Here is a 15,809-nt window from a genome sequence, read left to right on the forward strand (position 1 = left end):
GTTACAAGAGCAGGACAGCCTTCCTGGAAGTTGTGTTTGTAGGTTGCAAATTGTAGTGGAATGTTCCAGGATAAACTCCCAAAAGCTTATGTCTCCTACTTATGTTTGTTTTTTTAATTTATTTTATGTTTTTATAGGAGTAAACTTTTTTTAGACTACATCCTTACTCCATCTGCAATTTTCCCTTTCTTCTTTGCTTTTAATATTTATTTATTTATTTATTTATTTATTTATGGCTGTGTTGGGTCTTCGTTTCTGTGCGAGGGCTTTGTCTAGTTGTGGCAGGCAGGGGCCACTCTCCATCGCAGTGCACGGGCTTCTCACTATTGTGGACTCTCTTGTTGCGGAGCACAGGCTCCAGATGTGCAGGCTCAGTAGTTGTGGCTCACGGGCCTAGTTGCTCCGCAGCATGTGGGATCCTCCCAGACCAGGGCTCCAACCTGTGTCCCCTGCATTGGCAGGCAGATTCTCAACCGTTGCGCTACCAGGGAAGCCCCTATCAGAGTAAATTTTATTAGAGTGTTGTGATTCTCTGGATGTACTGATTCTGATCAACTTTTCATACATATATTTGTTCATCTTTGGATCTTGTTACCATGTAGGTTATTACAGAGTGTTGAGTAGACCTCCCTTGGTATTTGATAGGTGTTTGGTGATTATATAACTTATATGTATTAGTGATTATATAATTTATATATTTCATATATTATAAGTTTATGTACATATAACATACATTAGTGTATGTATGTTAACCCCATAATCCTAATTTATCCATCCTCCAAACTTTCATTTTGGTTAACCATTAGTTTGTTTTATACGTCTCTGAGTGTCTTTTCCTTTGGAAATATGTTCATTGGTAGGAATCTTAAGATAACTTCTATAAATTATATCATAGGATATATATCGTACACTTTTGACTTAACATAATATGATTATTTCTAGACTCACCTGCAGTCATGAAAATGGCATTGTTCATTTTTTTGGAAAGCTAATATTCCATTAGGTACATGTACCACTTCTTCTTTGTCCATTCATCTGTTGATTGACATTTTGGCTGCTTCCATGTCTTGGCTATTTTGAATATTGTTTCAGTACAGCTTTGTCAGCCTGTGTCTCCTCAGTTCGGCTCTTAGGTGATAGGTCCAGTGGTAGGTGTGCTGGATCGAATGGCACCTCAATTTTTACTTTTTTTTGTAGTATGTGTGCCTCTCACTGTTGTGGCCTCTCCTGTTGCAGAGCACAGGCTCCGGACGCGCAGGCTCAGCGGCCATGGCTCACAGGCCCAGCCTCTCCGAGGCATGTGGGAGCATCCCAGACCGGGGCACGAACCTGTGTCCCCTGCATCGGCAGCTGGGCTCTCAACCACTGAGCCACTAGGGAAGCCCCTCAATTTTTAATTTAAACACAGCTCATTTCTGTTCTCATTACTGGATCTTACCAATTTACATCTCAACAGCAGCTAGAGGGTACACAGTTCTCTAAAACCCCTTCAGCATTTATTCTTTGTAGATATTTTGCTGATAGTCATTCAACTGATGTGAGTTGAAATCTTTTCGTAGATTAGATTTGAATGAGTCTAATAATTCCTAATGTTGAGGTTTTATCCATTTTCCTGTTTTTAAAAAGAGTGTGTAAAATTTACCTCTTCATACTGTCTTTTTGAAAAATTTGGCAGTTGTGAATATTTTTGGCCACTCCCTACCTCAGGACAGTTTTTGAGGGCAGGTGTGCTTTACAGCCCTGAGTCCTTGTGAATGTTAAGTGACCATTACCTGTGGGTTTAAAGCCACTCTTGCGGGAAACGGCCACAAGGAGGCAGCATTTCTACATATCCAACTGTGGGTTTGAAGGCAACAGAGCCTTCCTGGAAATCGTGTTAGTAGGCTGAAAGTTAGAGTGGAATGTGCCAGGGCAAACCCCCAAGAGCTTATATCTCCTTGCTTCTTGTTTGTTTTTTAAATTTAATTTTTATTTATTATCAGAGCAAATTTGATAAAAATGTTGTTTGTTTTAGGTGTACAGAATCTGATTCATTATATCTATGTATCTAACTATTCATCTTTGGATGCTTTCCCGTGCACCCTATTACAGAGTGTTGAGTACACCTCTCTTGGTATTCCATAGTTATTTTGTGGTATATATTTCATATGTGTTAGTACATGTCTGTTAACCCCCATATCCTAATTCATCCATTCCTTACACTTTTCTATTTGGTTAGACATAATTTTGTTTTCTTAATCCATGCATGTCCTTCTCTTGGAAATAATTTCATGGGTATCAACTTTTAGGTAACACCTATAAGTGATATCATAGGATATCTGTTTTTTGGTTACTTCATTACTTCAAATTGGGTGTTTATATGTAGGTCCTTCTATGGTGGTGCAAACGGCAATGTTGCATTCTTTTCCATGGCTAATATTCCATGTGTACATGGACCAGTGGTACAGCTGTTGCATCCTGTGTCTTCTCGACTGTGGTCCTCTCAGGTGAGAGTCTCAGTGGTGGCCCTTCTGGTTGGAATGGTGGCTCAATTTTTACTAATAAATTCAGCTCCTTTCTGTTCTCATTATTGGCTGTTACCACTTTATATCTCACCAGCAACTAAAGGGTACACAGTTCTCTAATACCCCTTCAGCATTTATTGTTTGTAGACTTTTTGCTGATGGTAGTTAACTTGTGTAAGATGAAACCTTTTTATAGATTAGATTTGCATGAGTCTAACAATTCCTGATGTTGAGCGTTTATCCATTTTACTTTTTTTGGAAAAAGACTGAGTAAAACTTACCTCTTCATACTATCTCCTTGAAACATTTACCAGTTTTGAATTATTTTCGCCATTCCCTAGCTCAGGACATTTTTTGAAGGCAGGTGTCCTTTATAGCCCTGAGTCCTTGTGAATGTTAAGTGACCGTTAGCTGTGGGTTTAAAGCCACTCTTGTGGGAAACGGACACTAGGCGGCAGCATATCTACATTTCCAACACTGGGTTTTGGGCAACAGAGCCTTCCTGGAAATCGTGTTAGTAGGCTACAAATTAGAGTGGAATGTACCAGGACAAACCTCCAAGAGCTTATATCTCCTTACTTCTTGTTTGTTTTTAAATTTAATTTTTATTTATTATCCGAGCAAATTTGATAAAAATGTTGTGTGTGTTCTAGCTGTACAGGATCTGGTTCATTATATCTATGTATCGATCTATTCATCTTGGGATCCTTTCCCTTGTAGGTTATTACAGAGTGTTGAGTAGACCTCTCTTGGTATTCCATAGGTATTTGTGATTATATATTTCATATGTATTAGTACACGTCTGTTAACCCCCATATCCTAGTTCATACATTCCTTACACCTCTCCATTTTGCTAAATGGAATTTGGTTTACTGAATGCATGCATATCCTTCTCTGGGAAATAATTTCATGGGTATCAATTTTTGATATCACCTATAAGTGATGTCATAGGATATCTGTCTTTTGGTTTCTTTCTTACTTCAAGTTGGGGGATTATCTCTAGAACCTTCAATGGTGGTGCCAAAAGCACTGTTTCATTCTTTTCCATGGCTAATATTCCATTGTGTACAGGGACCACTTCTTCTTGGTGCACTTTTCCCTCGATGGACATATTGGTTTCTTCCAAGTCTTGGCTATGGTACATGTGGCTTCAGTGCAGGATTGCCAGCCGGTATCTTTTTGATTCTGGTCTACTCAGGTGATAGGCACATCAGTGGGCCTACCATATCACATGGTGGCTCACTTTTACCTTTAAACGCACCTCCATTCTGTTCTCAGTACTGGCTGTTACCAGGTTACATCCACCAGCAGCTAGAGGGTATGCAGCCCCCTAAAACCACTTCTGCATTTATTCTTTGTAGATTATTTTGCTGATGATCATTCTGACGGCTGTGAGGTGAAAGTTTTTGTACACTGAATTTGCATGGCTTTATTAATTCCTGATATTGAGCATTTTCCCATGCCCTTTTTTTAAGAAAAAAGAAAGAAACAAAGAAAAAGATAGGGAAGACAAAATGTGCATAAAATATGCCCCTTGAAATTGTCATTTGGAAATATGCTCGACTTTTGAGTTTTTTGCTCCACATACGACCCAGGGATTTGTTTTGAGGTCAGGTATCAATTACAGGCCTGAAATTACTTTGAATATCAAGTAACCATTAGCTCTGGGTTTAGAACTGCTGTTGTGTGAAACGGCCACAAGGCGGCAGCATTTCACCAAATCTGGTTACAAGGGCAACAGAGCTTCAGTGGAAGTTGTGTTCTAGGTTGTAAATTAGAATGGAATTTGCCAGGAAAAAGCCCCTTAAGTTTATGTCTCACTACTTCTGGTTTGTTTTTTTTAATTTAATTTTCATTTTTTATCACAGCAACTTTGATTACAATGTTTTGCTTGTTGTAGGTGTGCGAGATGTGGTTCTTTTACACATATACACATATCTATGCTTCTTCGGAGCCTTTTCCCATGTAGGTTATGAGACAATGTTGACTAGTCTCTCTTGGTATTCTGTAGGTCTTTGGCGTTTATATACTTCACCTGTGTTTGTATATCTCTGTTAACCACAATATCAAAATGTATCCAGTCCTCACACTTTTCCATTGGTGAACCATAAGTTTGTTTAATGAATCTGTGATTGCCTTTCTCTGTGGAAATATCTTCACTGGTATCAATTTTTAGGTAACACCTATAAGTGATAATATAGGATATGTGTCTTTCACTTTCTGACTTACTACAAGTTGCGTGATTACCTCTAGACTCATCTATGGTGCTGCAAATGGCATTGTGTCATTTTTTCCTTGGCTAATATTCCATCTTTATACGTACCAGTTCTTCTTTGTCCACCCATCTGTTGGTGGACTTTTTGGTTGCTTCCATGTCTTGGCTATTGTATTACTGCTGCAATGCACATTTGCCTGCCTGTGTCTATCTAATTCTGTCTTCTTAGGTTATAGGCCCAGGAGTGGGCCTCCTGGGTCATATGGTAGCAAAATGCTTACCTTGTAAAGGCACCTCCATTTTGTTCTCATTAGTGGCTCTTACCAGGTTATGTCCCACTTAAAGTTGAGGGTATGCATTTCTCCACAACCCCTTCAGCATTTATTGATTTTAGATTTTTGCTGATGGTCATCTGACTGGTGTAAGCTGATAGCTCTTTGTGGTTGGATATGGATGCATCTCATAACCCCTTGAAATTGAGCTTTCAGGCATGTCCTTTTCTTCTTCAAACTGTGATTACAGCTTATCTCTTCAAATTGTTTTCTTGAAGTATGTGCCACATGTTGAAATATTTTGGCCATTACCTCCCTCAACACATTTTGAGGACAGGTTTCATTTACAGCCCTCCAGTACTTGTGCATATGAGGTGACCATTAGTACAGGTTTTAAAGCTGCTGTTGCAGGTAACGGCCAGAGGGCAGCAACGTTTCTGCTTTTCCCAGTCTGGTAACTCGGGAAACAGTGCTTCCTGCCAGTGGTGTTCCTCGGTTATAAATTAGATTGGAATGTGCCTGGATAAATTCCCAAAAGCTGATGTCTCCTTACTTATGTTTGTTTTTAAGTTGAATTTATATTCTTTATTGGAGTAATATTCCATTGTGTACATGGACCACTTCTTCTTTGTGCATACCTCTGTTGACGGACATTTTCATTACTTCCAAGTGGTGGCTATGGTAAATATTGCTGGAGTGCAGGATTGCCCGCCTGTGTCTTTTTAATTCTCATCCTCACAGTTGATAGGCCCAGCAGTGGGTATGCTTGATTGAATGGTAGCTCAATATTTACGTTTTGAAGGCTCCTCCTTTTTGTTTTCATTACTGGCTCTTATGATGACCCACTTTGAACCGAGGGTACACATTTCTCCACAGCCCCTTCAGCATTTATTGTTTGCAGAATTTTTGCTGATGGCCATTCTGACTGGTGAGAGCTGGTAGGTTTTAGTAATTTGGATTTGCATGTCTTTAATTATTCCTAACGTTCAGCATTTTTCCACGCCTTTTTTATTTCTGTTAAACGAAAACAAAAAAACTGTGAGTACAATAAACTTCTTGTAATTGTCTTCTTGGAAGCTTGCTCTCTTTTGAATTTTTTGGTCGATTTTCGACTCCAGGATGTTTTTTGAGGGCAGGTGTCATTTACAGGCCTGCAATGAGGGAGAATATTTAGTGACCATTAGCACTGAGTTTAAATCTGCTGTTGTGGGAAATGGCCAAAAGGTGGCAGCATTTCTCCATTTCCATATCTGGTTACTAGGGCAGCAGAGGCTTTCTGGAAGTCTTGTTCCCAGGTTGTAAATTAGAATGGAATGTCCGGGAAAAACGCACATAAATTTATGTCACATAATTTCTTGTTCGTTGTTTTAATTTTTTTAATTGGGGTGATGATAAGAATATTGTTTGTCCTAGGTTTACACAATCTGGTTCATTTGTACATTACATATATATATACATATGTATATATATATACATATATATATATATATATACATATATATATATATATATATATATATATATATATATATTCATGTACAGATCCTCTTCCAATGTAAATTATCACAGAGTGTTCCGTAGACCTCCCTTGTATATGGTCGGGCTTTTTGATATATGTATTTAATATGTATTTGTATACGTATGGTAAACCTAATCTTAATTTATCCATTCCCCCCACTTTTCCTTTTAGATAAGCATAGTTTGTTTTTTAAGTCTGTGAGTGTCGTTTTCTGTGGAAATATGTTCATGTGTGTCAGTTTTTAGATAATGCCTATAAGTGATATCATAGGATATATGTCTTTTGCTTTCCAACTTACCTCATGTTCTGTGAATATCTCTAGGCTCATCTATGGTGCCTCAAAGAGCAGTGTTTCATTGTTTTCCATGGATAATATTCCATTGTGTACATAGACCTCTTCTTCTTTATCCATTCATCTGTTGATGGACATTTTGTTTGCTTCCTTGTCTTGGGTATTGTAGAAATGGCTGCAGTGCAGCTGTTGTATCCTATGTCTCCTCAACTCTGGTCTTCTCAGGTGAGAGGCTCAGCGGTGGCCCTGTTGGATGGAATGCTGGCTGAATTTTTACTTATAAACCCAGCTCCTTTCTGTTCTCATTATTGGCAGTTACCACTTTACATCTCAACAGCAGCTAGAGGGTACACAGTTCTCTAAAACCCCTTCAGCATTTATTGTTTGTAGACTTTTTGCTGATGGTAGTTGACCTGTAAGATGAAACCTTTTTGTAGATTAGATTTACATGAGTCTAACAATTCCTGATGTTGAGCTTTTATCCATTTTATATTTTTGGGAAAAAGACTGAGTAAAACTTACCTCTTTATACTATCTCCTTGAAACATTTGCCTGTTTTGAATTTATTTGGCCATTCCCTAGCTCAGGACATTTTTTGAGGGCAGGTGTCCTTTACAGCCCTGAGTGCTTTTGAATGTTAAGTGACCGTTAGCTGTGGGTTTAAAGCCACTCTTGCGGGAAACGGACACTAGGCGGCAGCATTTCTACATTTCCAATCCTGGGTTTTTGGGCAACAGAGCCTTCCTGGAAATTGTGTTAGTACGCTGCAAATTAGAGTGTAATGTACCAGGACAAACCTCCAAGAGCTTATATCTCCTTACATCTTGTTTGTTTTTTAAATTTAATTTTTGTTTATTATCCGAGCAAATTTGATAAAAATGTTGTGTGTGTTCTAGCTGTACAGGATCTGGTTCATTATATCTATGTATCGATCTATTCATCTTGGGATCCTTTCCCTTGTAGGTTATTACAGAGTGTTGAGTAGAGCTCTCTTGGTATTCCATAGGTATTTTGTGATTATATTTCATATGTATTAGTACATATCTGTTAACCCCCATATCCTAATTCATACATTCCTTACACCTCTCCATTTTGCTAAATGGAATTTGGTTTTCTGAATGCATGCATATCCTTCTCTGGGAAATAATTTCATGGGTATCAATTTTTGATATCACCTATAAGTGATGTCATAGGATATCTGTCTTTTGGTTTCTTTCTTACTTCAAGTTGGGGGATTATCTCTAGAACCTTCAATGGTGGTGCCAAAAGCACTGTTTCATTCTTTTCCATGGCTAATATTCCATTGTGTACAGGGACCACTTCTTCTTGGTGCACTTTTCTCTCGATGGACATATTGGTTTCTTCCAAGTCTTGGCTATGGTACATGTGGCTTCAGTGCAGGATTGCCAGCCGGTATCTTTTTGATTCTGGTCTACTCAGGTGATAGGCCCATCAGTGGGCCTACCATATCACATGGTGGCTCACTTTTTACCTTTAAACGCACCTCCATTCTGTTCTCAGTACTGGGTGTTGCCAGGTTACATCCCACCAGCAGCTAGAGGGTATGCAGTCCTCTAAAAGCCCTTCTATAATTATTCTTTGTAGACTTTTTTGCTGATGATCATTCTGACGGCTGTGAGGAGAAAGTCTTTCTACACTGGGTTTGCATGGCTTTATTCATTCCTGATGTTGAGCATTTACCATGCCCTTTTTTTAACAAAAAAAAGAGAGAAAAAGAAAGAAGACAAAGTTTGTGTAAAATATGCCTCTTGAAATTGTCATTTTGAAATGTGCACGTCTTTTAAGTTTTTTGTTCCATTTACAACCCACGGATTTGTTTTGAGGGCGGGTGTCATTTACAGGCCTGCAATTATTTTGAATATCAAGTTACTAATAGCACTGGGCTTAAAGCTGCTGTTTTGAGAAATGGCCACAAGGCAGCAGGAGTTCTCCTTTACCAAATCTGGTTACTATGGCCACAGAGCCACAATGGAAATAATTTCCTAGGTTGTAAATTAGAATGGAATGTGCCAGGAAAAAGCCCCTTAAGTTTATGTCTCACTACTTATTGTTCGTTTTTTTAATTTAATTTTTATGTTTTATCACAACAACTTTGATTACCATCTTTTGCTTGTTCTAGGTGTGCGAGGTGTGGTTATTTTACACATATACATATATCTATTCTTCTTTGGATCCTTTTCCCATGTAGGTTATGATACAATGTTGAGTAGTCTTCTCTTCTTATTCTGTAGGTCTTTGGCAATTATATATTTCACCTGTGTTTGTATATCTCTGTTAAACCCAATATCCTAATGTATACAGTCCTCACATATTTCCATTGGTGAACCATAAGTTTGTTTAATGAATCTGCAATTGCCTGTCTCTGTGGAAATGTCATTGGTATTAATTTTTAGGTAACACCTATAAGTGATAGTTTAGGATACGTGTCTTTTGCTTTCTGACTTACTACACGTGGCGTGATTGCCTCTACATTCAGTTATGGTGCTGCAAATGGCATTGTGCTATATTTTTCCTTGGCTAATATTCCATCTGTACATGTACCACTTCTTCTTTGTCCACTCATTTGTTGATGGACTTTTTGGTTGCTTCGATGTCTTGGCTATTGTAATACTGCTGCAATGCACATTTGCCTGCCTGTGTCTATCCAATTCTGTCTTCTTAGGTTATAGGCCCAGGAGTGGGCCTGCTGGATCATATGGTAGCCAAATGATTACCTTGTAAAGGCACCTCCATTTTGTTCTCATTAGTGGCTCTTACCAGGTTACATCCCACTTAAAGTTGAGGGTATGCACTTCTCCACAACCCCTTCAGCACTTATTGTTTGTAGTTTTTGCTGATGGTCATCTGACTGGTGTAAGCTGATAGCTCTTTGTGGTTGGATATGGATGCATCTCATAACCCCTTGAAATTGAGCTTTCAAGCATGTCCCTTTTTTCTTCAAACTGTGAGTACAAGCTTACCTCTTGAAATTGCTTTCTTGAAGTATGTGCCACATTTTGAAATGTTTTGGCCATTACCTCCCTCAACACATTTTGAGGACAGGTTTCATTTACAGCCCTCCAGTACTTATACATATGAACTGACCCTTAGCACAGGTTTTAAACTGCTCTTGCAGGTAACGGCGAGAGGGCAGCAACATTTGTGCTTTCCCCACTCTGGTAACTATGGAAACAGACCTTCCTACCAGTGGTGTTCCTCGGTTATAAATTAGATTGGAATGTGCCCGGATAAATCCCCAAAAGCTGATGTCTCCTTACTTATGTTTGTTTTTTAAATTGAATTTATAATTTTTATTGGAGTAATATTCCATTGTGTACATGGACCACTTCTTCTTTGTGCATTCCTCTGTTGACGGACATTTTCATTACTTCCAAGTGTTGGCTATGGTAAATATTGCTGGAGTGCAGGATTGCCAACCTGTGTCTTTTTGATTTTCATCCTCTCAGGTGAAATGCCCAGCAGTGGGTATGCTTGATTGAATGGTAGCTCAATATTTACCTTTTCAAGGCTCCTCCTTTTTGTTTTCATTACTGGCTCTTACCATGTCCCCCTTTGAACCGAGGCTACACATTTCTCCACACCCCCTTCAGCATTTATTGTCTGAAGAATTTTTGCTGATGGCCATTCCGACTGGTGTGAGCTGATAGGTTTTTGTAATTTGGATTTGCATGTCTTTAGTAATTCCTAACGTTCAGCATTTTTCCACACCTTTTTTTAATTTCTATTGAACAAAAACAGAAAAACACTTTGAGTACAATAAACCTCTTGAAATTGTCTTTTTGGCAAGTTGCCCTCTTTTGAATTTTTTCGTCGATTTTCAACCCCAGGATGTCTTTTGAGGGCAGGTGTCATTTACAGGCCTGCAATGAGTGTGAATATTTAGTGACCATTTGCACTGTGTTTAAAACTGATGTTGTGGGAAACAGCCCCAAGGTGGCAGCATTCTTTCCTTCACAAACCAAGTTACTAGGGCAGCAGAACCTTTCTGGAAGTCGTGTTCAATGGTTGTAAATTACAATGGGATGTGCCAGGAAAAACACCTACAAGTTTATGTCACATTACTTCTTATTCATTGTTTTAATTTTTTAATTGGAGTAATGCTTAGAATACAGTTTGTCCTAGGTGTACACAATCTGGTTCATTTGAAGTTTATATATACATATATATATATATATGTATGTATATATATATATATACATACATATATATACATACATACATATATATATATATATATATATATATATATATATATATATATATTTATGTACAGATCATCTTCCCATGTAAATTATTGCAGAGTGTTCCGTAGACCTCCCTTGCTATATGGTCCTTTATTTTTGATATACGTATTTAATAGTTATTTGTACACGTACAGTAACCCTAATCTTAATTTATCCATTCCCCCCACCTTTCCTTTTATATAAGCATAATTTGTTTTCTAAGTCTGTGAGTGTCTTTCTCTGTGGAAATGTGTTCGTTTGCGTCATTTGTTAGATAACGCCTATAATTGATATCATGGGATATATATCTTTTGCTTTCCGACTTACCTCATGTTCTGTGATTATCTCTGGGCTCATCTATGGTACCTCAAAGAGCAGTGTTTCATTGTTTTCCATGGCTAATATTCCATTGTGTACATGGACCACTTCTTTATCCATTCATCTCTTAATGGACATTTTGGTTGCTTCTGTGTATTGGTTATTGTCAAAATGGCTGCAGTGCAGCTGTTGCATGCTGTATCTTCTGGACTCTGGCCTTCTCAGGTGAGAGGCTCAGCCGTGGCCCTGCTGGGTGGAATGATGGCTCAATTTTTACTTATAAACGCAGCTCCTTTCTGTTCTCATTATTGTCTCTTACCACTTTACATCTCACCAGCAGCGACAGGATACACAGTTCTCTACTACTCCTTCAGCATTTATTGTTTATAGACTTTTTCCTGAGAGTAGTTGACTTGTGTGAAATGAAACCTTTTTGTAGATTAGATTTGCATGAGTCTAATAATTCCTGAGGTTGAGCTTTTATCCATTTTACATTTTTTTGGAAAAACACTAAATTAAGCTTACCTCTTCATTATATCTTCTTTAAATTTTTGCCTGTTGTGAAATTTTGGGCCATTCTCTAGCTCAGGACAATTTTTGAGGGCAGGTGTCCTTTACAATCCTGAGTCCTTGTGAATGATAAGTGACCATTCATTGTGGGTTTAAAGGCACTCTTGCGGGAAATGCCCACAGGGCGACAGCATTTCTACATTTCCAGCTCTGGGTTTTTGGGCAACAGAGCTTTCCTGGAAATCGTGTTTGTAAGCTGCAAATGAGAGAGGAATGTGCCAGGGCACACCCCAAGAGTTTATAACTCCTTACCTATAGTTTGTTTTTTTAATTGAATTTTAATTTATTATCAGTGCAAATTTGATAAAAGGTTGTCTTTGTGCCAAGTGTACAGAATCTGCTTCATCATATCTATGTATCTATCTATTCATCTTTGTTTCCTTTCGCATGTAGGTTATTACAGAGTGATGAGTAGATCTCTCTTGGTATTCCATAGGTATTTTGTGATTATATATTCCATATGTGTTCGTACATGTCTGTTAACTCCCGTATCCTAATTAATCCATTCCTTACATCTTTCCACTTGGTTAAAAATAATTTTGTTTTCTTAATTTCTTGAAAATAATTTTGTGTCCTTCTCTTGGAATTAAGTTCGTGGGTATCAATTTTTAGGTAACACCTATAAGTGATGTCATAGGATGTCTGTCTTTCAGTTTCTTTCTTACTTCAACTTGGGTGCTTATATCTAGGTCCTTTAATGGTGGTACAAACGGCACTGTTTCATTCTTTCCATGGCTAATATTCTGTTGTGTACATGAACCACTTCTTCTTTGTGCATTCAGCTGTTGATGGACACTGTGGCTGCTTCCAAGTCTTGGCTACAGTCAATATTGCTATAGTGCAGGATTGCCAGCCTGTGTGTTTTTGACTCTGGTGTTCTCAGGTGATAGGCCCAGCAGTAGGGCTACCAGATAATATGGTAGCTCAATTTTTCACTTTAAACGCACCGCCATTCTCTTCTCACTACTGGCTGTTCCCAGTTTACGTCCCACAAGCAGCTAGAGGGTCCACAGTTCTCTAAAGCCCTTTCAGCATTCATTCTTTGTAGACTATTTTCCTGATCATCATTCTGATGGCTGTGATATGAACGATTTTTTAGATTGGATTTGCGTGGCTTTATTAGTTCCTGATGTTGAGCATTTTTCCATGCATTTTTTAATCAAAAATAAAAAGAAAGAAAAGGCAAATGTGAGTAAAATATGCCTCTTGATATTGTCTTTTTGAACTGTTGACGTCTCTTGAATTTTCTGGTCGATTAACGACCCGAGCGTATTTTGAGAGGCCCAGTGTCCTTTACAGCCCTGCAAACATTTTGAATATTAAGTGACCATTAGCGCTGGGTTTAAACCTGCTGTTGTTTGAAACGGCCACAAGGCGGCAGCATTTCTCCTTTACCCAATCTGGTTACTAGGGCAGCAGAGCCTTAATGGAAGTCATGTTCTAGGTTGTAAATTAGAATGGAATGTGCCAGGAAAAAGCCCTTGATGTTTATGTCTCATTACTTCTTGTTAGTATTTTTAATTTAATGTTTATTTTGTATCACAGCAAAATTGATTACAATGTTTTGTTTGTTCCAGGTGTGCAAGATGTGGTTCTTTCACACATATACATATATCTATTCTTCCTCGGATCCTTTTCCCCTGTAGGTTATGACACCATGTTGAGTAGTCTTCTGTTGGTATTCCGTAGGTCTTTGGTGATTATCTATTTCACATGTGTTTGTATATCTCTGTTACCCCCAATATGGTAATGTACCCAATCCTCACACCTTTCCATTTCGTGAACCATAAGTTTTTTTCTTAAAGAATCTGTGATTGCCTTTCTCTGTGGAAATATCTTCCTTGGTGTCAATTTTTAGGTAACACCTATAAGTCATATTTTAAGATATGTGTCTTTTGCTTTCTCACTTACTACACGTTGCGTGATTACTTCTAGACTCATCTATGGTGCTGCAAATGACACTGTTTCATTTTTCCCAAGCTAGTATTCCATCTCTACATGTAGCAGTTCTTCTTTGTCCAACCATCTGATGGTGGATTTTTGGTTACTTCCATATCTTGGCTATTGTAATACTGTGCAATGAAGATTTGCCTGCCTGTGTCTTTCCAATTCTGTCTTCGTATGTTATAAGTCCAGAAATGGGCCTGCCGGATCATATGGTAGCTCAATGTTTAACTTTTTAAGACACCTCCATTCTGTTCTCATTAGTGGCTCTTTCCAGGTTACGTCCCAATTAAACTTGAGGGTATGCATTTCTCCACAACACATTCAGCCTTTATATTTTGTAGTTTTCTTGCTGATGGTTATTGTGACTGCTGAGTGCTGATATCACTTTGCGGTTGAATTTGCATGTGTCTCATAATCTGCTGAAATTGAGCTTTAGGGCATGCTCTTCTTTATTTCAAACTGGGATTACAGCTTAGTTCTTCGAATTGTTTTCTTAAACTATGTGTCACATTTTGAAATATTTTGGCCATTACCTCCCTCAAGACATTTTGTGGGCAGATTTCCCTTACAGCTCTCTGGTACTTGTTCATATGAAATGACCATTAGCACAGGTGTTAAACCTGCTTTTGCAGGTAAGAGCCAGAGGGCGGCAGCCTTTCTACGTTCCTCACGCTGGGACCAGGCAAACAGACCTGCCTGCCAGTGGTGTTCCTCGGTTAAAAATTGAGTGGAATGTGCCCGGATAAACCCACAAATGCTGATGTCTCCTTACTTATGTTTGTTTCTTAAATTTAATGTATATTTTTTATTGGAGTAATATTCCATTGTGTACATGGATCGCTTCTTCTTTGTGCATTCCTCTGTTGATAGACATTTTCATTTCTTCTAATTTTTGGCTATGGGAAATATTGTAAGAGGGCAGGATTGCCAGCCTGTGTCTTTTTGATTCTCATATTCTCAGGTGATAAGCCGAGCAGTGTTTATGCTTGATTGAATGGTAGCTCAATGTTTACCTTTTCAAGGCACCTTCATTCTGTTTTCATTAGTGGCTCTTCCCACGTCCCACTTAGAACCGAGTGTACGCCTTTCACCACAAACCCTTCAACATTTATTGTTTGCAGAACTTTTGCTGATGGCCATTCTGACTGTTGTGAGCTGATTTTTTTTTGTAATTTGGATTTGTTGGTGGTTAATAATTAATAATGTTCAGCATTTTCCATGCCTTTTTCTTTTCTTTAAAAAAAACAAGGAAAAAATTGTGAGTAAAATATGCATCTTGACATAGTCTTCTTGGAAGGGTGCCCTCTTTTGAATTTTTTGGTCGATTTTAGACCCCAGGATTTATTTTGAGAGCAGGTGTCATTTACAGGGCTGCAATGATTGTGAATATTTAGTGACAATAACATTGGGTTTAAAGCTGTTGTTGTGTGAATCAGCCACAAGGGGACATCATTTCTCCATTCCCAAATTTGGTTACAAGGGCAGCACAGCCTTTCTGGAAGTCCTGTTCCTAGGTTATAAATTAGAATGCAATGTGCCAGGACATAGCCCCTAAAGTTCATGTTTCATTATGTCTTATTTGTTGTTTTAATCGGGATAATGAGTAGAATATAGTTTGTTCTAGGTATACACAATCCGTTTCATTTGTACCTTATATATATCAATTCATGTACAGATCCTTTGCCCATGTAAATGATTACAGAGTGTTCCGTAGACCTCCCTTGCTATATCCTTGGTGTTTTTGTTATATGTATTTAAACTGTATTTGTATACGTATGTTAAACCTAATTTTAATGTATCCATGGCCACCGCCTTTCCTTTTAGATACACATAGTTTGTTTTTTCAGTCTGTGAGTGTCTTTCTCTGCGGAATAATGTCCATTTTGTTCAGTTGTTAGGTAACATCTATAAGTGATATCATAGGATAT

This window comes from Mesoplodon bidens (assembly GCF_964165515.1).
Source record: "Mesoplodon bidens genome assembly, chromosome: 12".
Lineage (NCBI taxonomy): Eukaryota > Metazoa > Chordata > Mammalia > Artiodactyla > Ziphiidae > Mesoplodon > Mesoplodon bidens.